We start from the raw sequence: 25758 nt of genomic DNA, 5'->3' as shown, positions 1-25758 counted from the left end.
TTTACCTTAAGTTAACTAAGGTCAACTTATATAATGTATGAAACGCTTATTTCAATAAGAATAGATTAATATAATTCATTCGATATCTATACAATTAAGGTACGAATTTTCGTATTTTATCATCTTATTTACTCTTTGGCATAAGAATTATGTATTAATATTGGTAAACCATATTTAATTCTACAGCACGATAGCTAGATTTGAATCTTTATCGTGATCCACAAAGTAACATACGAGCGTCATGTTTCGCGTGCCGTAAAACGATAGCCGTAAATATATAATTAATTAAGTGCTAGTTGATTACTTTCCTGGGATCGCTAATGAACAAAGGCCGCCGTCCAATTTGTTAATAGGCGTTCTTATAGATTTCCGTTTAATCGCTGAAAACATTCTCCTGCAAATGTTTTGCACAAATATGACTTTATTCGATTCATATTTTTAGCTTCATTTAACTGATATTGGGCTTAGGTAATTATATATAACGATACGCGTAAATCAAATTGGAACATTCTAATCCGTTTGCGTGATGTAAGAAATGATTTTTTCGAAGGCGTCGCCGATTCGCGAATTCCGAAATAAAGCTTTGCTTTTTGCCGGCGTGCCCAGCACGACCGAGTATGGGGAATGGGTAGAAGCAACCTCGGCCTCAGGATATAAATCTTCCGCTGACAGATGCACCGCCCTCGACGTTCTGCATCGACCAACCAACCGACCAGAATTTCTAAGGGTTACGCCCTGAAAAACCCAGACTCGCCTTGGATGCCTATTGCATTTGCATGTCATTTCGAAGAAAACTATATCCCGCGAATAAATCTGTAAGAATGAAGGAGAAGCTCAATAAAACCGTCCGATGTATACGGTCCTTTTAATCACTCTTTCTCGATGAAGCTCGTTGTCTTTCTTACGTATATACGATGCACAAGCGTGATATATCTGATTTGACATTTCTATTCTTTGATCCACGTAGTATCGGAATTCATATCTTTAGTGCAAAATTGTTGAAATTCGGATTTATATTTAATTAAAATTTAATTAGGATAAAATTTGATAAAAAATTAAAGATGCATTTTGTGTATTTAATTGTGCGGATGAACCGCGTATGTACATGCAGTGCTTCTACAAAGAACGCGATAAAGTGCCACGATGGTGAATAATTGGCAAGCAATTCCACGATGCGGCGAGTTCTACGAATTTTTGATGGGATTAATAAAATGAACGTGGGCATGGGAGGAAGTTAACCTCGAGAACGACGTGTGTCGCGTGATTCGTGAATTCCCCGCGGTTGGTTCTAGCCTTCGTTGTACTTGCATTCGTGACGATTCGCGCCGTCGGCGAGTACGTATAGCATGCGTTCCCGTACGCAACGATAGATCGTCTTCGCACGTGTATGCGCCTTCGGCTACATATATACATCAACACACGTGTGACGAGTTTTCCTCCCTCGAGGATACGCGGACGCTAGCCTGTCACGCGATTCTTCTGCAAGAATTGCATCGAATCCCGCTGTTGCTTCGAGGACTTGAGAAATTTCAAAAAGCTGTTGTTCCAGAAAACGTATCACCGTTTTTTATTAAGGTTTGAGACATTCAAATTAAAGTAGTTGATCCTTTAATAATATTTAAACGTATATTAAAAATAATAAAATATTTATGTTGAGTGTGTAAACTTAATGGAGTAAAAGGCAGTGTGAATTGCACATGATAGTTGATTATTTTAAATATTCAGAAATTTATAGTTATTGTAATTTTAATACGCGGAAGGCGATTGCTGAAAATCTAAATAATATAGTAGTGAAGATTACTATTTATGTGAAGAAATATACAAAAAGTTAATCGGCGTAGATTCTATAACATGTTCTACAGGGATCGGGACATGTTATACTAACGGAGAATATCTTATCGTTGCGGACGTTCTTTCCGCACTAATAGTGCGGAATCTCGTTCTTTCCTCGCCGCTCTCAGCACTACCATTGTACGACGCGGCAGAGATCGATGAATATTCACGAGGAGAACAAGCCCGATCGCTCTTCCTCGCGACGGCCCTGACTTATGTCTACTGTCGGATTTTTCATTATGCCGTCGTACTTGGCCTGAGATTTAATACGAACGTGAGGCTTCCTGAGAGCCTATCATAATTCTCTTCCCTCCAACTCCAACATGTACTTCTTACTGATATTACTCCATCCATTTTAAAGAGACGTTTACGATGTACTTTGTAATATCGATTTTGTAATCAAACGACTCAAAGGAATTTTTCAAAGATGTAGAATATATGCACGACTATATACAATATTTACATAGTAAAAGGCATCGTGTATCTCCTGCAGATTTTTTTAAGGCATTACAGATTTTTTAAATTCTTTAATTAATTCTTTAAATTAAATCTTTATGAAAAAAATTCCTTTAAAATTACATGTACAATAAAATTATATTATTCGCTGGCGTTCAGCTGGTGGTCAGGATTAACACGTAAAACACAATACGTGAAATTCAATTACGTTGCGTTCGCATCGAAGTTTCGTTCCCGCCATTTCGCAAAACGTTGTGAAATTTTCGTGCGGCTCACAGTCGTTCGGCGGGAGGACTTGAGGTCCAGCGTCGGGGCCCGGAGGTCGTGCATCACCAGAGTCTGGCAGGATAATAGCTCTCCCTTTCGAGGAGTCTTATTGTCGGACCATGCGTCAAGTGATTGATAGGCACCGAACCGTAGAGCGGAGCGCCACGATATTTCGAAAGCTGCACGCGCAGGGCAAGAAACGACGGCCGGAGAGCTCGTGATGCGAGGAACGCGCGCGGTACGCCTGCACGCGGAAACTCGCGTGAGAATCTCACTGTATTCCGGCCGAGTCCGCCCGCGGACTCGGATGCAATCTTCCTGGATCACGGTCATGAACTTCCTACGTGGAGAGCGATCAAGGCCGCTAGTTTCGCAGCGGACGGAGAAAAATCGATAATCTGATATTTCGTCCGCAACGCGTAAACACGCTATCTTATTACGAGCTGATACGGGGCATCTTCCTTTTTAATCTGGTAACGGGTAATAATGCCAAGACATTGTATGCAACAGAATACCGAAAATTATTTGAACAGTTATTAGACACATCCGTTGTAGAATATTTCAACTTTTCTAATTGAGAGTAGTCTCGCATTAAAAAGTCAATATTTTCTTTTCATTTTTAATGCTTCAGAATCATAAAATTACTTTAATATTAATAATAAAGTTTAAATAAAGTGTAGCAACTTAAAAATAGCTAGGGAAGGTTTATGTTATCTGCAAATTTTAAAAAGCAAATCGCCATGTGTCAAATACGCACGAATAAAAGTTTAATATTAAATTTCTAAACCGTTTTCTCTCTAACCACGCGAGTGCATCGCTCGTCGTACGTTCATCCAATCTCATAGTTGTCGCTCCTTAAATCCAATTCCGTCGCAAACTGCCTCAAAGTGATTTTCCACGACGGAACTAGAACCGCAATAAGGAGGGTGTGCTGAAGAAGGTAGCAATTTGACCGGCCGGCGAAGTTCGTTGCACCTTGCTATGTCGGGGCTCTTTCTTCCCTCTTTTAACCATCACGTCGCTCGATTTTTGGTAACATCGCCAAGAATGGTGTACAATGTCAATGTTGTGCGCGCGGTTGACATGGTGGTAGGCGGTTCGTCTACCGGGACGCTCATTATCCCAGGAGAATATTGGTTTCGGAGGCGTATATAATGTCGGAGACCGGTGGTCATCTGCCGCGTGGTCCGCTCTGTATGTCAGGTGGAGCCATGCAGCAGGCTGCGCGCGACTCGACCTCTCTTGCTCTCGCATATCATTATGAAAATTGTGCTCGAAAGGTGTAAGCCGCGAGTTGTAAGCCGCACGGCCGTGCATGTGCAGCGGCGGCGGCGGCGGGCACGCGGGCATGCGTGCTGTATGTAATTCCTGATTGAAGGGATCGTCCGCGGAGAAATAGCCAGGCTCGACCGTAACCGACACGTGGTTCACGCCCGAACGCGGAACGAACAAAAGCTGGAAACCCTTTAACACTTTAACTCCTAGCCTCGCGTGTAATCGCCGGCGTAAACAGACTGTACGCTTCGCGAAATGAGTAACAATGCTCATGCCGCCGTTGCGCGTTATAATCTTATAGTTGCTCGGGGTTCGGTTGGCATTCCGCGTACTGTGTCGAAGGGTTGGTGCGACAAGGGCAAGTGGAAAATATACAGATAGAACAAAGCGCAAGTGAGCTTTACTTTCTCAGAGAAATGCTATTCCGGAATATTTCGAGGTAATACGGAATTTACAACAAAAATTACAAGTTTGTAAAGTGGTGGTATTCGCCCAATTTAACCGTAATTACGGTGATGCATAGCTATTAAAAATTATGGCTTCATACATTTGCCTCGCAACCGGCAACACACTCTGACAATTCTTCACTGTATCTTCTCACGAACACTTCCCAGGCGACTGAAATAACGCGGCGTAAGCCGTCGGCAGAGCGAGAGCGTATACGCAGCAAGAATCGCGTGGTGTTAACTACGGAACCGGCAACTTCCGACGGATGGAAATGCTTGGAGAAGTCTCTCCCTTCGAACGAGAACTACGTTGATGCACATTCCCTCAAAGAGTCTCTCGCCGTACGCGATGCGCTCTGATATATGCAGACATACAGCGAGGAATCTGCTTTAGATACAAGTCCCTATAGCATGCGAGCACGTATCCAACCGTGTCTACCGGCATGCGTATATCGGTCGTAGTGGATGTATACAAGGCGCCTGGGTTATGAGCTACCGCCACCGGAAACCATTCTTTCACTGGCCGCCCTCTCGGTACCTTTTCCGGTGCGGAGACTGTAAATCTCCCGTGGCACGCCAACCGTTCCGTGGAACTCGCCCAGAGTCCTCTAAGGTGCGCTATTTTCATGGCTCACCCCCGGCCTTGCCCTTCCATGATTGAGCGGCTTAGATCACCTCCGCCGATCGACGAAAGCTTACGAGGTACCGCGCGGTGAGTTACACCCTCCTCAGGCGCCTAGGAAGTTTCTGTCGGAACACGGTAAGCTATACGGTGGTTATAGTTGACCGGGGCTAACCGCCGCACTTATACGAATGTGTTATTCGGTTTCGTTTTCGCTCAGACGAGTCAGCTAATACCAGGTATCCCGCGCGCATCGGTCATACTTAATTACGCGCAAATGAAAGATTCGCGTAGGCCGCCTTTTTGTTGTTATGATTTATGCATGAGAGGTAGTTACGTATAAAATTTATATCAGAGTCTTGAGGCCCAAACTGTTTACATAAACTGTGTTAATATCATATTCAGTGATAAAATCACGCTTGAATTTCTTTCCGTTGGATAGCAAGTGGATTAAAAAATGTATTTCATAAAATTGTAATATCCAGATGAGATCTCATAAATCAGTATATAATTATTTCTCAAGTCAATAACTAGTTGACGTTGACTATCACTACCGTTTAATCATTCTTTAGATATCATATTTAGATATTATAATTTTTCTTGATCAGCTTCCGGTTACTTCACGTATTTATAGGCATACAGTAATTATATGAATATATTCGTGAGAAGATAACGGTGCGAAAAATATGTGTGATAAACAATTCTCTATTAACGCCGCGCCATCATAACGGTTTACGTGGAATGCTTTCTTTCACTCTATCTCCTCTATCTCATCCTTCGGCGTCGTCGAAGCGAGACTTCATGCCACGGCGAAGTTTTCCCGATGTAAACACCGCGTCTAGGCTCTAAAAAAAGAGCGCACGACCACAAAAATGCATTTATAGCCATCCGCTTCCACCTCCGGTATTCGTCATCGTTTACCCGTCTCTTCTTTGTTAGTCCTGTTACCTTCGTCGTCTCCAAGGCATACTTGATCGCACTTTATGGCGTTCCCGTTAGGATATTGCGATAAATTTCAATCGGCAAGTTCTGCTTATCTTGGTCCATTATCACCATTTCGAGAGCATCGTTGTCCCATTTATCTTTCCACGTTATGTTCAACAAAGCTTTGAATAAAAAAAAAAGATCTCATAATCGACATGCTACATTAACTGCATCTCAAAGCCACTCTCGGTAGATCTGTAACGGTTTTCACCCAGCAGCTATAATCGTCTATTCGACCTTCCTCCACTCGTCCTTCCGCTCACGATTACACCGGAGGCATTTGACGTGCGGTCGTCAGAATAGCTCTGCATCAGCTCTTCGCGGCGAATCGGTCGCATGCCTTGCGGTTAAAAGGTACGCAGGTTCGAATCATCGGTATCGATTCGGAGCTGATGCCAGACGCCACGCAATAGATCGCTACTATTTCGATTTAGTGTATGATCGAATGGAATATTTTCCTGACCATCTCTGTTCTTTGGTATAATATTAGTCAAATTCAATTTTACAGATTTATTCTTTTTTCTCAGACGGAAAAATCTTCGTAAGAATATAAAATATAAAAACAAAAATAAAAGAGTATATAAAAGTTTCATTAAATAGTTAGTAGACCAATGTAATTCAAAATCGGTTTGTTTAAGAAGGGTTTACACATAAAAAGTTTGACCCGGTGACTATTCTTAAGACTATTACTTAAATATTTATGAAATATTTTTCCGTAAGGAAACTGACATTCTCTTTCAGACTCAAGATGTTAATTCGAAATTCGAATACTTCAAAGTCACACAACCGTCGAAATTTTGACACTCTCCGCGACGGTCGCCGCAAAGTATGCGACCGTTCCGATCGCGTGGCTTTTGCGGTCGTAGGAAGAGACGTCGTGCAGACCAGACACCGCGCCAAAACGGTGAAATCGATCCGCGTCTGACGGCAGACGCCACATAATGGATCGCCGGTGCTCCAGTCTCCTTCTGCATCTCCTCCTCCTCCACCCCTTCATTCCGTGCTCCGTATCTCCGAGGCCTGTGCGGACGTTTGGGTCGCGATGCCTCGCGGTGGCTCTCGCGCGGATTCTGGCCCCCGAGGGGGCCCGAAAACCTAGCCTCAAAACGCACGCGGATAATTGGGGATAATGTCGGGGTTGCCGGGGCCCCGTAATTGCACGAGACCAGGCCCTTTCCAGGTCTCGCGCTCCCCACGGTATCTCTCTCTCTCTCTCTCTTCCTCGCTCCGCACGGCTCGCTTGGCCCTCGCGCTAGCTGTCTGTCCGTTTGTTCCTTCGTTCGTTCTGGTAACGTCCGTCTGTCGACCGCTTTCGCAGAACCCGATAGTACTAATTCGTCGGTTTGTTTCGTGCTGCCGTGTTATTACAGTTCGGACCCGCGTAGAGTGGGTCAACGCGGAGCGCCAAGTCCCTGCGATCCGCGGCGAAATGCGGCCGCGGCTGCTTCTGACCCCGCAAGCCGGCGATTTCGAGACGGCGTTCTTGAAAACTATCTTCGTTTTATGCATCATGCGATGTTACATTCTTTTAACGACGCGATTGCTTGCGTCGTTTGACAACAGGAACAACGCTCCATTTTGTTTAGACCAAAGTGTCCGATAGAGCACCATACGGTACGGTGAAAGTAGCAAACTGTTAGGTAACCAATAATGAGCAAATTACACACATAACCAGATAGTAATAACATGTTGTATCATTGATGATTTGCATAGATAACACGTAAGATGCATATAAGACGTAATAATCGTATGGATATGCAATAACGATATCGCTTTGCCGCTCAGTTCAAACCAGCTTTCAATAAAGTTGCGTGAATGCATAATTTCTTAATCAATATATAAATGCTTGCCAATAATCTTTATCAATAACATAAACATAGAATTAAGTTATAAAAGAAAATATTATACTATAAAAAAAAAAAAGTTGTAATAAGGCGAGGGCGAAGGCAATATCATACGCGAGTCTAGAAATATTTTTTTATGTAAATGACTTATTTGTAATTTGTACACGGATGTTCAACAACTGTATAACGAGAAAAGTGCAGCAATAAAGAAGCGATAGAGAAAAATAGAAAAATAAATGCAAAAAGAAATGTCTCTTTGAAGTTGTACATTGCCAAAGACAAGTTTACGGAATGCATTTTCAAAAAAGCTAGGAAAAAATGTTACTTTTACTGACGGAAAGATTTGCGACTAATAATTAGCGGCTCGTACCGTGTCGAGTAAATTTCAGTGAGACACAACGCGTTTCGCGACCAACTTCCTGGTAGGTCCTGTTTTGCTCTTCAAGAATTTCAAAGAATTCGTAACGTTTACTTGCCAGTGAGTTGAGCTTAAAGTATCTTAAGAGTATACAGCCTCTTTGCTTTGCCCAAATTATTCTTCTGATATGTCAGTTTTTTTCAGTATTATAGTCAACTACATTTTCTAGTCATTGATCTTTTTAATACATATTTGAAATTGCTTTCTTAAGATTCTATCGCATTCTCGAATTGCTACACGGAGTCACTTTCTTCGAGCAAGAAGGAAAGGAGCAAAAGAAGAAAAGTCCACAAAAGTCCTATAATACTAGTACATAATTAAGAAAATTTTCCTCATATAATATCCTTGAAAAAGGAATATTAACATTTAATGTATATTCAATAGCGCTTAATGCATTTAAGTATCTAGCGCTGAATGATTAATACTTCAAGAGTAATGATTATTTAATCGTTAACGACGTTCAATCACGCCTCCTAAAGCTGCAATTTTATCTGAATCTAAACAGCATATTTTTCCCCTTCCTATGATTGAATCAACACAGAGGTAAAAATAATATAACGACAGACAAATCTCATCGTAGAACTGTAACACGCCCTGTAGAAATGCGCAGTCAACGACCTTAAATTACATCGTCCCTATCAGATCGAGTTTTATACAATTATCCAATCCGCTAATGAGACAAGGGTAAACATCACTCGCTTCTACTTTCATATGAATAAAAGACAATGTATTTATAGTTTCACACCTGGTAAAAAAGCCTTATGTTTACACAAACTAACGGCATTTGTCATAATTTTATTGTTTTAAATAATTCCTTTTAAGATGTACGTAATAGAGCATCGTTTTTTATTTACTATTAAATTATAATAAATCAATGAGTGATTACTCATTAATATTTATTGTGCATTTAGTTATCAAACTTCGAAAATTGATGAGAAAAAGTAAATCGATCCTCTTGTACATGAACGCTTCGCATGGCCGTTTATTATTCATACGAGTAAGCCGCGATTTTTGAGGCATTAGAAATTCATGGACGGAACAGCTGTATATTCACCTGGCCTATACCTAGCCACAATCATTGATCGCGTGTCGAGCGTTTGAAAACACGCGTATGCATTGTCCGGATCGCGACGTACAAAAGTTCTTCCCCGTATAAATTCCATCAATTGATAAAACATTGCACGCTATTTACATTTGCGTTGTGATCAAAATATAAGGCAAAATTTCAAAAAGATAAAATTAGTTTATTACATAAAAATATTTAAATAAATGTATAAAATAAATAATGATAATACAGATTGATACGTTCAACGTTATTGTCACATCTAATAATCATCATTTGACATTTAACAAGTCGATATGGAAAGGAGAGAAGATGGCACCGGGACCGATTTCTATGCATCGGTATCTTCTAAGCAGACAACGTTACAAATTAGCAGATAATCAATTAGCTCGAACTTCCGGTGTGCTTGAGCAAACAAATGACAGAACTCGTAGCGCGGCTCGTAAAATTTTTGGTAATTAGAGGCTGCTGGAGGCGCAGGGCGGGGTCAGGACCAAACCTAACATCGTTTCTTCGTGTGGACGTATACTCCACCACGGATGGGATCACGCGTAAAAAGAGTGCAGCAAGTTTAATTTTACCGAGGGCGACAAAACCCGCCTGGAATCTGCATATAGATAAGGTCTTCTGTGTAATAGAGACGTAGGAACGAATCTCGTAGAATTCTAGAGTTTTTCTTCTAAAACTCGGCCGTTTCTCGACTTTCTCGGAATTTTGCGGCTCGCGTGAAGCGCATGTTCCGAGACACCGCGCAGTTTCTTTCCAGATGCTACCCAGATCGAACGATATAGTTGTTACGCGCGAGATCGTGCCTCTTATCACGAACAATAGACAGGGAATTTAATACGTTGTTATCATTTATAATTATCCCACCGACGTTTAACAATTCTATATGCCGCGTTCGTAGAATTGATATAATTATGAACGGAAAAGATACTTCCTTGCGCTCAACTCAAACCGTTATATGAAGTAGGTTAGTCGATTCATAATTCATATATAATAATTTTATACATGTTCATAAATTCATGTTGTAATAAATTTATAAATACAGCGAGAAAACAGTAGCATAAGAAGTAAAATTAACACCTCATCAGCCACTTTGCCATTAAATATCCTAACATATTCCAGAACTACCTAAACACCTGGATGCAACATGAAACAGTCCAGTAAACAAGAAACATCAAGAAACATTTCAACTACATTACAACGTTGTAACGTTAATACAATGTAGTTGAAATGTTTCTTGATGTTTCTTCTTGCTTACTGGAAGGGAAATATACATGCGAGGAAAAAAATTTTAATTTCGACATCCGTTGCCAATAAGAAGATCGGAAGCTAGTTTGTAATTACTTCGATCTAATAATAGTCGCGAATTAATGACGACTATTATTATCGCGCACGCGTCCACGCGTCGCAAGGTACGCGGAAGGTTCAGCAGAAAATCATCAAATCTGAGACCCCGGCCAATTTGGGAGCCTTCAATCCTTCACACTCGGCGGCAGTTTCGGTTCCTCATGTAGAGGTTTCCGTCGTCAGGATCACACGCGATATTCCGACAATCCCCGATTGGTAGCCGACCGTTAATGCCTGATCGACGGCGCCAGAATCCGAGGAACCCGGTCGCGTCCCCCGTCGCTGTGAGACACATCGGCACATTTCGGGCTATCATTAGCCGCATCTGCCGTGCGGTTGCGAGAGGAGATATATAAAAAGGGGCTGTAATTACCACCTTAAACGACGTATATTCCTTCATTCTTACGTCTCAGTCTTTGTTTCCGTGGCTGCGGGTTCATCGTATCATCGTTAAAATGATCCTCCGCGGCTGGCTCGGGTCGAAGGTGCCCATTTGGAGCCCCGGGCTTTTAGGCGTGTTTCGACTATTTCTCCTGTCCGGCACGGATGTACTCCGTCTCGTTTTCGAGGAAACGGAACACGAGTAGATGTCACGCGCCCTTTGTCATTAATTTTTGGACGAAATAATCCAATCGTTCCTCAATTTTAGACATTTGCGTCCGATCAGTAAACACATGGTATTATGAGTTTCTTCTAAGACAAATGCATCTGCTATAATATAATTCCAAGTTATATTTAATGTATTTATCTTCTTGAATGTGAAATTGATGAATTTGATAATCACATTCAATTGATACAAAAGTATAAAAATTGTTGTAAAGACTGATGGGTGGTAGCAGGTGCTAATGTTTTTGCCGTCGGAAAGACAAATGAGCGTTGCGACGGTCGGCGCGCATGCTTCGCGGAAGAAATCGCCGACGGTGATCTCGCGCGCGGCGAGTTCAATCGACCGAGAACTTTTTAAAATCAATCAAGGACATCCGCGTGGACGAGATCGCGATTAAGCGTCCTTGTGGTAGTTCAAGGCTGAAGTGTCTCGGGCACACAAGATGAAATCGGGAGGTGGACCGACTCGCCCGCGGCTCCATCGAAATCCGTGAACGGGTTTCGGTACATTGATCGAGAACGGGAGTCCGTTCGATAACTAGGAGGATCTTATCTTAGAGGGCTCCCAGTTTCGACGGTCGCCGTACCTCGAGCTCTTAAAGGATGTACCCTCGAGGGACGACCGTGCTTTGAGGGCGCCGCATCGCGCCAACCACGCCTCCTCCACCGTTATTTACCTCCGTCCTCTTCGCCCTTGCGATTTTATTGCCTTCTTCTCCCCCTTTTTCGACGTTGGTCCACCAAGCCCGGGAGCGATAGATACCTTCGGCATCAATAATGGACGCAACTGGGCTCCGTCGATCTCGTCGACTTTACGAAGAATTGCAATGTATACGGAAGATCTTCTTTTCACGTCGAGAAATAAACATTCTCTATAATGCATCAAATAATAGCAAAGATGCAAACTTATATAATGATAATAATAATGATTATTTTAAATTTTGTGGATTCGAATATAATAATCATAACTTTATTTTGCTAAATTAATTGTAAAGAAAATTAAAATAATCACAGTATTGCTGTACGTATAAAAGTTGCAAATATAGTAAACGATCAATGACAAGATTATCTATACATTGCGTTTCAGTAATAACTAGTTTTTCCTCTAATGTTTATATATATATTTCAGACTTAGATTTAGTTTCAGATTCGATAGCAGAACAACTGATGATTTACAAACTATTTGCAAGCAATATCTAGAATTATGGATCATATATGTATTTGCGCTATAATATAACGCATTATAAAATTCCGACGGATAAAGCATCAGCCAAATAGTCCTTATATCGTTAAGCGGCACAGTATACCTTGGCAACAATACCTACACTCAAAACCTAACTACTATTATGATACGGTAGAGAATAATGCGTTTAATACGTGTACCTCCGTGTTATCTGATTTCATAAACTAACGGTTAAACGCTGACTCGTTGTATATTTTCTGAAATTGCCAGTGGACAATGAATAGCGTCTTTATGCATCCATTAACGATCATAAGTCGAGTAAACACAGGCGCTTGTAAGTGCCACCCGTCGTACCATGGTATTTACGATATTTTAGCGTCGTGGTAATACCCGCGTTTAACTTTAACACATGTTTAAAGATGATTTTGTCAAGATGATTTTACCATCGACAAAATAAATCTCGTTAGGACGCTCGCACCAATTCATGTTTTAATTTTTGCATCATGGCTTCTGGGAACAGTTGCACGATCGATCTTCTGGGTTCTTGATTTTTTTCTCGATGACCGAAAGGGCGAAGAATGCCCTCCTCATAGCATCGAGGGTTTTTAATAGCATCTATCTCTAGATCAGATAAGTTCTAACAACGTTACGTCATCTAGATCGCCTCGGAGGCTATAAAGGATCATCGACATCCCTCTTGAACTTCCTTCATTCTTATTGCAATAACCTCGGTATCCGAAATTCTTGCGTAGGGCAGAGAGGACGCTCACGGCTGAATAAGCGACGAAGAAAAGAAACTTTGAGCACAAAGTGAACACCCCCGTGAGGACGTAACTTCCAAGGATATAAATCTCCCGGGACAGTGATGCTCCTGCCCCCGGCAGGGAATTCGAGAAGAATTCATTTGGGGAGGCGCTACACGTTGAAGACGAAGAAGCCGTGCAGGATAGCGAATTCTTTTCGTAGCGACAACTAATAATTAAAAGTCGTCTGTTAGTAGCCGATTGTTTCTATCAACCAGTCAACTCTATATAAAAGCCACTTTTCGAGCTACTGCGATTGAACAGATAATAATATTCCAATCTCTTGATAAATTAAAATAATTGCAAAATTTTATTAACTATGGGAAATTAATATTCAATCTGTTTTATAGAAAATGGAGCAAATATCGGTTTCCATAATTTTATCGTAAGGTTTAATGTTAAGGGTTTTTCTTGAGCAAACTTGAACACTGAAGCAGCAGATATCATTATTCTGTGTAAGCTACATAGGTAGTTATTAAGTTATAAGCTATTTAGAAGACCTAGCTCATCACATGTGCATATTCCCATTATGCCAAACATCCGAAGTAAAGCACTTAGCAAAACACTAGCGTAAAAGAAAAGAAAAGAAACTTTTACGGGAAATCTTATAGTCGGTCATTCTTTATTATCACAGCAATGCTGTTCCACACGTAAAAATTGAGTGCAATGTAACGCCTAGCGGGAGAAGGATGAACGTTCACCAAAATGGCGATCATCTGTCTGCGCTGCACGCACTTGGTAGCACGAGTATAATCACGCACATGTCTCAAAGCTAAAAGTTTCATTGATACTTTACGGTTCTCATGCGTCGTCATAACACGTGTGAGCGAGAACACTTCACTCTTATATCACCGGAATCAAAAGAGATAAAATAATACAATTGACATATTACGTCACCTGTCACGATTTCGATGAATATAATCGCAAGGTTGATGGACGGGCTGACGCGCGATAGATTCCACAGAGATTATTTTTCAAGGTCGCCAAGATGGCGGCTATCGACGCGCGTCCCGGTGCTAAAGAGGTCGCCGGGTCGCGGAGTCATCCCCCGGCCGAAGTGACATTCGGGAACACGTTGGTCCCGTTGCGGATCGGAGCGCACGAGGCGGACAGGTGTAACGCGCAGCGGCAGTAGACACCAACTGATCTCACATAACAACGGCCGATAAAATTGTTGCGTTTCCACCAAAAATTATCCTCTTTTTTTCCCTCGCGGTATAAAAAGTACAAAATTGTGGTAATTTAGCCCCCACCAGAACGACGATGGCGACGGTGGCGGCGGCAGCGCTGCTCCGCTTGCTGCCCACGAAGAGAGGAGAGGCATCGGGGGTACGGGTGAAAGAGAGGGAGAACGAGAGAAGGAATTCCAGAGAGAAGAAGAGGGAGAGTGATAGCGCGAGACGAAGAGAGAACCGCAAAGGGAACGAGAGAGGAAGAGGTGAGGGACGGGGAGAGGGACGCAGGCGAAACGGGGGCCTTTCGCCTGTGAATACACCGCACTAACAACACGGGACAATTATGGTTCAATATAGCCGACGTTAATAGCAATAGCGGCTGCTTCGCACGCTCGGCGTTCTTCGTGTTCCGGCTTCTATTCCTCTCGTAGGGAAAAAAGGAGAACGTGAGTTGCACGGAATTCGCGCTTGCATACACGCTGAACCACATGTACGATAACCAATCAGCTATCACATCATAGTAACAAATGTTGAAGACAAAACAAACGTGCGAAAAATAATTTCCGTACAATTTAAGCGTACGATTAGAAATAGTACAATGGACACTTCTATTTTATTCTTCCTCGATTTCCGATCTTAAGAGAACTGCCAACTTGATATCGTCGAAACAAACTACGTCCTCGTTAGATCATTTTGTATCTTCTACGAGAAACATACCTCGAATTCGGCGCGGTCCGTTGACAGCAGAGTTGCGATCAGTTCAAAATTCAAAATTCGAGATCGGATGCGACCGGCGCGGAGAAGACTCCTCGAACCGCTCTGCATTTCGCGGGCACTGTTACTCCCTGACTCGCGTCGCCGTTCGTGTGAACCCGGCCGATGCTTTAAGCCACCGAGAAGGGGCATACTATGAAATTAGTATAATCACGATCAAAATTACTCGCGCCGGGTAACGCTGAACCACCAACCGCCGCTCAAATAACCCGCCCCGTCGTCGCCAATCGGAACTCGCGAGTCAGCGGCCATCTTGCGCGGTGCTGCATGCGCGTCGGAAGCCACGAATTACCGCAAAAGTGGATAATTTCTGCTTGCGGGGTGCGCGCCAGGCCGTCCACTGTGTACCGCTTTGCCGTACCCGATCCAGTTTCGAAACCTTCATAAGGAAGGACTTTGATAGAGTCTAGCGAATGAGAGGAATCGATACGAATAACCTCGATAAATTAATAACCGCACGGAATAGCTATGCTCTCTATGTCATTTTCTTAGGGAATGATTACGATAAAAGAAGAAGAGGAGCGGGAATGCTTGAATGCTCGAAGGAAATGCACGCATCAGGGGGAAAGAAGAACGAACAAACATAGGGGTTTGTTGGAAGAAGTAATAGATAGGGGAGATAAACATATTAAACTTATTGCAGAATTGCAGGACACAAAAACAGGCCGCAAAGAATAAGAACACGAAAAAGCATTTCTAAGAAGATGGAAAAAATAGATAGAAATTTGAATTATTTTTTAATTAAGTTGCGCGATTAACAAAAATAACATTCAGCTATTAAACTTTAAGGATAGGAAAATTTATTATTACACAATATTGCATTATATTATTTGCATTTGCAAATATTATATCTTGCGCAAGTATGTATTTAGCAAGCATAGGATTCTAATAGAAAGAAGCTGCACTTTTCAGAACTACATGTTGTAACGGAAAAATACGTTTGCTTTATTAGCATTTACGGATATGTCATTCATCATAGTTGAAGTCAGTTATCATAAACCAAATAGTATACCAATCAACATTAAGGGATGACGGTTCTCCGCGATCACTCGCAGTATTTTCTGTTATAGGCGCGCAGGATGCCACCGGCGATAAATTCCATCATTTTCCTCGCGCACGTCATTCATCATTGTAGATACTTCGCTTGGATGTGTATATACGCATACACACGTATTACTTCTCTCCTGATGACCGCGAAGAAACATCTCACGCGACCCGAATCCGCAGATCGCGCTCGCAATGTCGCTCACCCGGTTTTACCGCCGCAAGGCCTCCGGCTCCCGTTCGCAGCAGTACCGCAGCACCGTGTAATTAGTAAGAGCGAAATGTTTAGGCTGCTCTCATCCGTCGCCGAAGAAACGCCCCTTCATGTACAGGACATAGTACGTATTCCGGAGCGGTACCGGAGGAAGAGGAAATGGGATTTAGTATCTTGGAAGATCATAATTTAAGTAATGGTGTTTTTGTTCCCCGCATAAATTTTGAGGTATGAAAAGTTAATAGCTGTCGTGAAACATTGTTTCACAAAGATACAAAATTATGAAGGTAGAAAGTTACGTTAATAGATTTCGGTGATGACTCTTAGCAATGTAGAAGATAGGAAAGGTATTTCAATATTAAGTTAATGACGAAATGTTAATGACAAAATTTCATTTCTCTAAAATCAACTGGAATTTAATGGCTTAGACAATTTGTCGCGTTCTGTTAATCACGTGCATAGACGACTGTTTCGCGAGCGTAAAGCTTCAAGTCCCATTCAGCATCAGTGACCGAGCGGTAGACTGGCCTCATCATAATCTAATTAGTGACATCTGATAAATTTTTCTTATGTCCCTGTACACGCGCAATTACACCGGTGTGCAGAGAGCTTAATGCGGCCCAGCCAGCCGGGGCCCGAAAGGCGCCATGTTACATTTCGTTACGTTGCGTTACGTTGCCCACTGATTATAGTTCGTTAATTATCGGTGGCCGCGGCCAACCGAAATTAGAGGATTCGAAGTCGCCACTCTTGTTCGCGCGTATTAAGCCGGAGTGAGAATAAGAGCACGAAGGTCGAGCCTTCCTTCGCATTGCGTACCAAAAGAAAAATATTAATCAGCTTCGACATGGTTTGCCCGTACGAGGGTAAGAGAGGTAGTTAATTCAGATTGACTCTTTGTGATCAGTTGTGCGATTAAACCTCGCAACTCGCAACGCTTAAATCGATGGAACAGTAAAATAATTACATAGCCGTGAACGGCTACTACATGTAATATTACACTGAAATACAAAATATTAAAAAAAATACAAAAAAAAAAAAAATATTAAGGCTGTTAAAACACACTTGATCCATCCAAGATCAGCTACATTATTATTTCCTCTCCTATGCCTTTCACTTACAAAGACGTTACTTTATCCTACAAAAGACTTGCTTACCCCATCGAGATCTGCATTGCAAAGGAGAAGAAGCGAAGAAGAAAGAACGCGACGGACAGAAAAGAAGGGCGTAGTGCGGGAGATTCCTGCCAGTCCTTCCGCCGTTTTTCGAGGCGTATCCTATCTGCTACACCCGGGGCACGAATACGAATTAGGACCGAGTCGCAGCGGGATCGGGGCCCGGCCGATTTCGTGTATACTGGCGCCTTGGGCAACGGTAAGTTGCTGCAGTGGGTCTAGCCACTGCTCTGCCCTCTGTAATTATACCGTGTACAGCCCACCGCCGCTTTACTCTTTCTCCGAGAGAGCGTTACTCCTCTCCCTTCGCTCCCCGTACATTTCTGTTCCTCGGCGATACCTCGTGTTGTTCAACGTACGTCTCGCCGTGGTCCCGCCGGGGGCGAAGGTTGCGCTCGAACAGCCGTCTTCAAGTACCTCCCTTGCCATCTCCCGCAAGTCCTCGTCCGAATCCGACATGTCGATTTTCTTACTTTCAATAATTAACTACCCCCTGTACCCGGCGTTGATAGTCAAATATTTAATAAAAAGAATGATTTAAAAATACAAAAATATGCTAAAATTATATCTATTTTTATTTAAAAGAACAAAGATCAAGTTATGTAATACAATTGTATGTAACTATATACGGCATTATAATTAGCACTAGTTATTAAAGTATAAGTAGTCGTTGTATATTATTTTTATAAGAGCTTCAACGAGGTAAGAACAGCCCCGTTTGATTGCAACAGACGATAAGTCGTGCGTCCCAACCTTTTACTATGACACTCCTGAAGCATGACTATCAAGTTATCGTTATTGCTCTCTTATCGTCGTATCGAGATTAACTTTACGCGGCGCGTAATTAGCACTGAGAAATTATTACAAGTAGCGCGCGCCCTTGATTTACGGGACAGGGGGGTGTATTCAGCTGCGCGCTGCCGCGCTCCGCGAGGCGCTTTTCTGATCTCGAGATTTCGCAATCTTGTATCTACCGCATTACGCAAAATCGTGCGAGCAATTATCTCACGCACACGCACGCACCGCGCGGCGTGGCGCGTACCCTCCATTCATTGCGTCGGACATCGTCGCGGCCGATATTCAACGAGTACCGGCGCATCATCTGCATCTCGGTCGCCCGGAGCGGTCGGTGCCCCGTTGTGGATATTCGAGAGAGGGATAATTGGTTCGGGAGCGCCATTTCGTTCGCGCGATCACCCCGATATGTATCTCGATACGCATCTAGCGACGTCGTTTGACGGCGGCGGCGGCGGCGCGATGGCGATTTCCGATGATTTAATATTCGTGAAAAACGCGCCGGGCGCCTGCTGACGGACGATTGGTACGCAACCCCCTCAGATTTCTTCAGCTTTGTTTTTCTATCGGCTTATTTATTCTGTAAATTATCGAGACGGCCATCTGCGTGTGTCGTGCCATCGTGTATAATCACGGAGACGAAAAGGAAAAAGAATGACTATAGGTCATTGCGCTGTGCGGACTTGCATCGAGTTTATCTTTCACTCTATTTCTTTCTGTTGTTATATGAACGGCTGATTATTGTTATTTCCGTAATTCGCGGATAAAAGCGTATAAAATTTGAGATAATTTTATAAAGTCGAAATATTCATGTGTGTAAAGCGAAGATATGTCATAGTTAGGATGTGTAATAAAGTATATAAATTAAAATTATATTACCAATCCGATGATGTTATTTATATTATAAATTATGAGATTGTCTCTTCTACTCATAGTAGTGTACAAAGAATGGGTATAGTTATTTATATAGCTAGTAAGTTTAGCATGTAAAATCGTTTGATTCTTTCATTCATCTTACAACATGAGAAGAGTTTGGCGAAGATGTCCATGTAAAAGTCAATGACGCCAGTCCAGTGTGACGTGTCAAACATGGCTCGATTTATAACGAGAGTCAGTAGCCTTGATAAATTGCCGTAATCTCAGTTAAACGCTCTGACTCATATCGTAGATATGATCGGCGAATACCGGCACGAGTATACGGGCGCATGCAGCGATTTGCGTACAATACTTATGCATGTACATACGTAATGTATAAATGTTAATATTGTCACTTGCAATAGTAATTATTGCTGGATTGCTAAAATTGCTATAAAAATATGTCATCTTGATTATTGCATTAACCTGTATGCAAAAAAAGTAGGTATTTACAGCGTGAGCAGTTCAAAACGTAAAAGCTTCTATGTCTAACTTAAAAATCTAGTTTTGAAATCTCGACATACGGAAGTAAAATGCAATTTTCCGAAATTACTACATAAAAATGCATATTAATTTTAATCTTAATTCAAGACTTTTGAAATTTTTACACTTTTTTACTTTTTTTCGCAAATAATATATTAGCTGCCAGAAAGGTTTAAGATAGAATCAATGAATGGCAAAGTATGTAAGAAACATGTGCATGCATGCACACTTGTGCAAGCTACTTATACATTATCTTGGTTCTCCGTTTGGTATATATATATATATATTTGCTAGTACATAAATTTATGTTTTATTACACATATTTAAGATGCCGCGTGCAGACGCGTTGCTCCATATAACGTACCTACATAATCGTTTCACTAATAAACTAACGCTATCCGAGACACCTGATAAAAGATAACGCGCGATGTCTGCTACCGCCGTGAAATATTGCCTGTTAACACGAATCAAACGAATTAAAGAATTAACGGGGATCTCTTGCCCACAATCTTTCCACAAATCTGGCGATTTATTTTCTTCTTGAGCTTTTAATATTTCTCTTTTTATCTAGATATTTATTTGCATACATCAGAATCTGTGCAAACGGTTTGCGACTCGTACTCTTTCACAAGTTCCTTAATTAGCCGTAATTTGGTGGGAAACGTTTTCTCGGCTCATAGATTTTAATTTTCTTGCACATGTACGGAAGGACGATGGTGATCCTCCCTGCGGCGTCATTATTTATGTATACATAAGATATTTTTAAATACATCGTCCCTTCAGACGGTAGATAATTAATTAATTGACCGTTGACTAATTATGTGAATTAAATAGTTATTCATGTTATATCACGCGAATGTAATACCTGAGATCTCGATGATAAAATATCTACATCAACCTAATTTACTGTCGCTATTATAATTACATATTGTTTAATTAATCAGTTATTTGAAAACATATAACGTATATTTTCTTTTACGCGGGAATATCCGCTAAATTAATTTTAGATAGACTATATACATCTATTAAACGAACATGTCAAGCAACTAATCTTCATGATTATTATTGTACTACATCATCTTTTGAGTCTATGTCAACTGAAGAATTTCACTGTCGAAAGCTGATTTTCTATGGAAATCAAAGAGCATAGAAACATTTCTGTTTCACACTTTCAAGCTGTCTTCTGTCTGTCTTCTCACACAGCTGACATCGTTTCTTAGCGCGCAAAAATAGACTACGAGAGTACTGACTTATAAAGGATTGTAAATGTCACCATATTGAGAGTCACTCGCTTGGAAGACAGCCCGTGATCATCGGTTCGATATAATATGCAAGCATATGACGTCTGTCATGTCGAGCGACGCGTTTTCGATCCAAGTTCGCGTGCACGCAGATCGACCGATCATGAGTGTTAAAACCGAGCGTGATACCGCTTTTTGCTGGTTAACCAACGACGTTATTGATGCCAGGTCGCATGTCCGTTTGCATGTTGAACCGTAGATTCGATTAGTCTTTATCGGCAAAAGCTCATCATCTTTTTGAGAAATTAAGCAACGGATCACGGGGTAGTTTTAAATAATTATGATAATGTTTTTGCTTGCTCACATAGAGTACACATGGTCCGTAGAGTACACTCATTTATACCTATCTCATTTACTACACACTATTGATAGAAATATTTTGACGTGTAATATCGTCGTTAGAGCTAAAGCACATGACAGTACTCCCTTTTTTTCTGTCCCAAACAACATCCACTGACATCAATATCTGTCTGTAACTGTTGTCCACGTTTTGCAATCGTCGGACGATAATTTATTGGTATCTTCTGACTTCGCTGGAAAGTCCCTCTTGATTGCGACGAGGCCGGGAAAGGTGCGAGTGGTAATCCACTTTATTCGTCACACCTCGCGAGCTAACCCGGGCATTGATTTCACATTAGCACGACCGACACATCGTGCCCATTCCGTTTCCTCCTTCTTCTCCTCCTCACCGCTGATGCCGATGTGTACATAACGCTCGCGCGTGTATGTACGCGCTCACGTGCCCTCGCCGCGACTCCATTCGTTCAAAGGGAGCGAAGCTTGACGCGGCCGAGCTGCAGCACGCAACACCGAGGGCAGCGGCGACCGCAATATTAGATTAATGGCGGATGTACTTCACTTTCGGAGGGCGTCCATCTCTCTCTCTCTTTCTCTCTCTTTCTCTCTCTCTCTCGCCCGTCATGGAATTTCCACCGAAAATAAGCTCTTCGAGTGGCGTCAACTAGACTTTGTGGATTATCCACCAATTTCGAATTCAATATCTTATTTTTACAATTACGATCAGAAAGCTCAAAAGAGCTTTCAGCAGTGAACATTGGTGATACAGCGAATTGATAGCGCGATCGCCCTTGACATAAATCGCAGTTGTGTACCGCGATATTAGGAAAACGACCGATGCACCGCGGAAATGATGAATTAACTGATTTTTGTAGATATGTAAGCTGGACGAGCTTGTTTTTTTTTTTTTTTATAATAAAAACATGGAAGAAAATTAACACTGTAGTTACTGGCTATATACAAATAAAAATTCACTATATTTATCTATTTATATCGCATAAAAGTGGAAAGACTGTAATTTCTCCCATCTAATTATAAATCAGTGATGTTCGCAGGTAGTCAAATCCATAAATATTAACCGATTTATTGCCGCTGCCGAATACAATTAACCGTTCGAAAAATATCGAAACTCATAAATCAGACTTGCGCCTCTATCCACGCGTATCGTATCCTCGTATGTAAATCTCCGCGTCGGGTATCTGAACCAGTTTCCATCTCTGATCGATGCGGGATCGCGCAACTGCGATACTGGACGAAGCCGATCGGCGGGCCAGATCGCGGCACGACGGCGACGACGAAGTCGCGGCGACGTAAACCAACGTGGAAAAAACGACGCAAAGAGTTATAACCGTCAATGTAACGGGAGGAAGGGACTCGGTGTCTCTCTCCTCTCTCTCTCTCTCTTTCACTCTCTCCGCTTGAACAAGCGGCAGCAACAGCGATGGCCTCAAGGGCCGAACGTGGCGGAATGGGGAGATCCCCGACTACGATCGCACGATAAGATGCAGCGTTGTCGGTTGACAAAGGGTCGTAGGAACGCCTACTCAGATCGGACGCACAACCGCTTGCGGGGGCGTCCATATTAAAATCGGCCACCCGTCTCCTCCCTTCATCCCTGTTGCCCTTACCATCGTGCCCCACCATCGGGACCCTCGGTCCCGTGATCTTGTTTATTGCCCGCGACGTACATACCAGTTGCCAGAAAACGCGACAACCCTTTTCTAATGCATGTTGTAACTATGGTTTGAAGTATGACGTTTAGACGACTGCTGACTCTTTGTTTTTGGATTTACATTCATTATTATCAGCTTATTTTAATTACTGCAGTTAATGTTTAGAATTTTTATTAATATTATTAAAAATCACGATATTTATTGCAATTTTTGTTATAAAAAGTTAATTTCTCGTTCTTTGTATTTAAGAAAATAGTTACAATTTTATATATTAATAAAAACAGTATAAAAACATATCTTAAATACACTGCTCAAAAAAATTATGGCATAGAAAAAAATTTGCCGAAAATTGGCCAATTTTGACTGCCCGGTTACTTCGCGAAAAATTACCGTACATAAATATATATTTTTTTTAAGTTTGAAGTCTACTTTAAGAATGTATCTCCATTTTTTGCGATACATCTATACCCCTGTGGTAACCTCTGAAATCTGAGGGCATGCATGTTTGGCATACTGAAATCTGAGGCAAAGTTTGACGAAATGCACGGAAAAATTTCTTTCGGAGACGCCGTTTGCATCATCATAAAATTCAAATTTTGTACTTCAATTTTAAAAAAAGCGAAGTCGCTACGATTTTTTTTCGCAAAGTTACAGCCCTTCAAAATTATCGTTGTTCCTTGGTTTTTGAGATAAGGACCCCGTGGTTCGTCACTTCCACAGTAATTATTGACTTCAAACCTTTCCTTCTGTGCACACGTATGCGCGCGTGTGTGTCAACATTCAACAAACACTTTTGCCATTGCTCTACTATAGCTTACAGTCATTAAACCCGCCGGCCGGTATATACTTGGTCCAAAAGCCAAACAACAACGGTAATTTTGAAGAGCTGTAACTTTGCGAAAAAAATCGTAGCAACTTCGCTTTTTTTTAAATTAAATTTTATGCCGATACAAACGGCGTCCCCGAAAGAAATTTTTCCACGTCCGTGCATTTCATCAAACTTTGCAATTTTCAGTATGCCAAACCCTCCAGATTTCAGGGGTAGGGGTGCATCGCATTCAAAAAATGGAGGTACATTCTTAATAGAGACTTCAAGCTTCAATTTGAGAAAAAAAAATCATTCGTCTACGGTAATATTTCGCGAAGTGATCGGCAGTCAAAATTGGCCAATTTTTGGCAAATTTTTTTCTATGCCATAATTTTTTTGAGCAGTGTATATTTAACTTCCTATTTTCAAAAACTATATAACACATATTAGTGATTAATTGTTATTTTGATACCTAATGGCCTAGTTTACACCGACCGTTTGATACGCGTACTAAGTATAGGTACTGTTATATTCGTATCAAATCTCGGTTTACACCGGTATAACCCGAGATCTACAATAATACGGATTTGATATGGATGTAGTACTTGGTACGCGTACTAAACAGTCGGTGTGAGCCATTAAATTCTAAATCTGAAATGTGAAATCCAGAATGCAACAAAAAATCCACTCTTAAAAAAGCCATATAAAAGATTGAGTCTATTTTTTATTGTTGAACTGGCTGCACTAGTTCAGAGTTTATCTTCTTTACTCCACATTGAAAAGAAAAAGATAAACTCTGCAAAAAACCAGTGCAGCCAGTTCAGCAGCAGAAAACAGATTCATTGTTGACGCTTTTCCGCGATGCGATAGGTTCTTCCACTACGCTTACTTCGTGAACATCTGTCTCATCGCATATTTTGACAGTTTTATGTATCAAGGAGTTAATAGTGTAATATAATAGTATATAATATATATAATATCATTACAGATGTATATAAATAGTACATAATAGTATATAATGATATAACATTAAAGCCAAATAGCGCGCGCGTTTGTGTAATAATAAAAATCCAAAAAAATGCAAAAAAATTTGATGGTAACATCACACGGTGTTCCCAAGCGGTCACCCATCCAAGTACTAACCGTGCTCAACGTTGCTTGACTTCAGTGATCGGACGAGAACTGGTACTTTACAACGTGATATGAACGTTACCCTGATATGTAAGTTATCCGTAATCAGTTTTATATTATTGATTCTGTTCCAAAATTTCACTTTTTTTTATATAGCAATAAATGTCATAAAAATCGTTAACTGATTAATCAATACGTACAATCAGAAAGCTATTCAATGCTTATTTTCATCTAAGTATTTTTATCTAATTAATATAGTAATTTTGTGTATTTTGTGCACGATTTTAATTATAAAAACTTGTGAATCCAAATATCGTACACGTGCAATACTTTTCACGCAAGAATTCAACGATATAAAGATGAAAAGGTACGCAAGTTCTAATCGCATCGGTCAAAAGCTTGGAAATGTGACTCATGCTGCACTCTAGAACAGATCTCCTCAACTCGCTTCCATCAGGAAGTAATACCTATTGAGCACGATGGTGGATAATGTGTACCAAATGATAATTTGTTCATAAAACCAGAGATAATTCTAAGGCCGGCATTCATAGTCAGATATCTTATACATAAGATCGTTTTAAGTTTACCTTCAGATACTCCGTAGCCAATAAAACGAGTCGTACAGCATCTAAAGATGAACTTAAGACGATCTTAAAAATAAGAATACCGGCCTAAGAATGAACGTGCTCAGTTTTAGAAATTTAGATGGAGCTTGGTCCACTGGCGCATTTATGTGTGCAAAACGTGCATACTAAACTAGGCAGCCACAGATATTTTCGGCAGGTAACATACTATATCCACGATTCTGCTCCATGCATGT

At 41.3% G+C, this 25758-nt stretch overlaps 1 long non-coding RNA gene and 1 other non-coding gene across 2 annotated transcripts in view; both read right to left on the bottom strand.

Moving 5' to 3' along the window:
- LOC112457053 overlaps positions 1-25758 on the bottom strand; it is a 34284-nt gene that overhangs the window by 5079 nt on the left and 3447 nt on the right. The gene's annotated exons all lie outside the window — the stretch shown is intronic.
- Positions 24902-25021, bottom strand: LOC112457058. The gene has a single exon (XR_003041052.1). It is a non-coding gene; the product is annotated as a 5S ribosomal RNA (ribosomal RNA).

This window comes from Temnothorax curvispinosus, unplaced genomic scaffold (genome assembly GCF_003070985.1).
Source record: "Temnothorax curvispinosus isolate PA1 unplaced genomic scaffold, ASM307098v1 QBEX01007450.1, whole genome shotgun sequence".
NCBI classification, from domain to species: Eukaryota; Metazoa; Arthropoda; class Insecta; order Hymenoptera; family Formicidae; genus Temnothorax; species Temnothorax curvispinosus.
The sequence above is the reverse complement of the archived record's forward strand: the minus strand, read 5'-3'. Positions and strand labels throughout refer to the sequence as shown.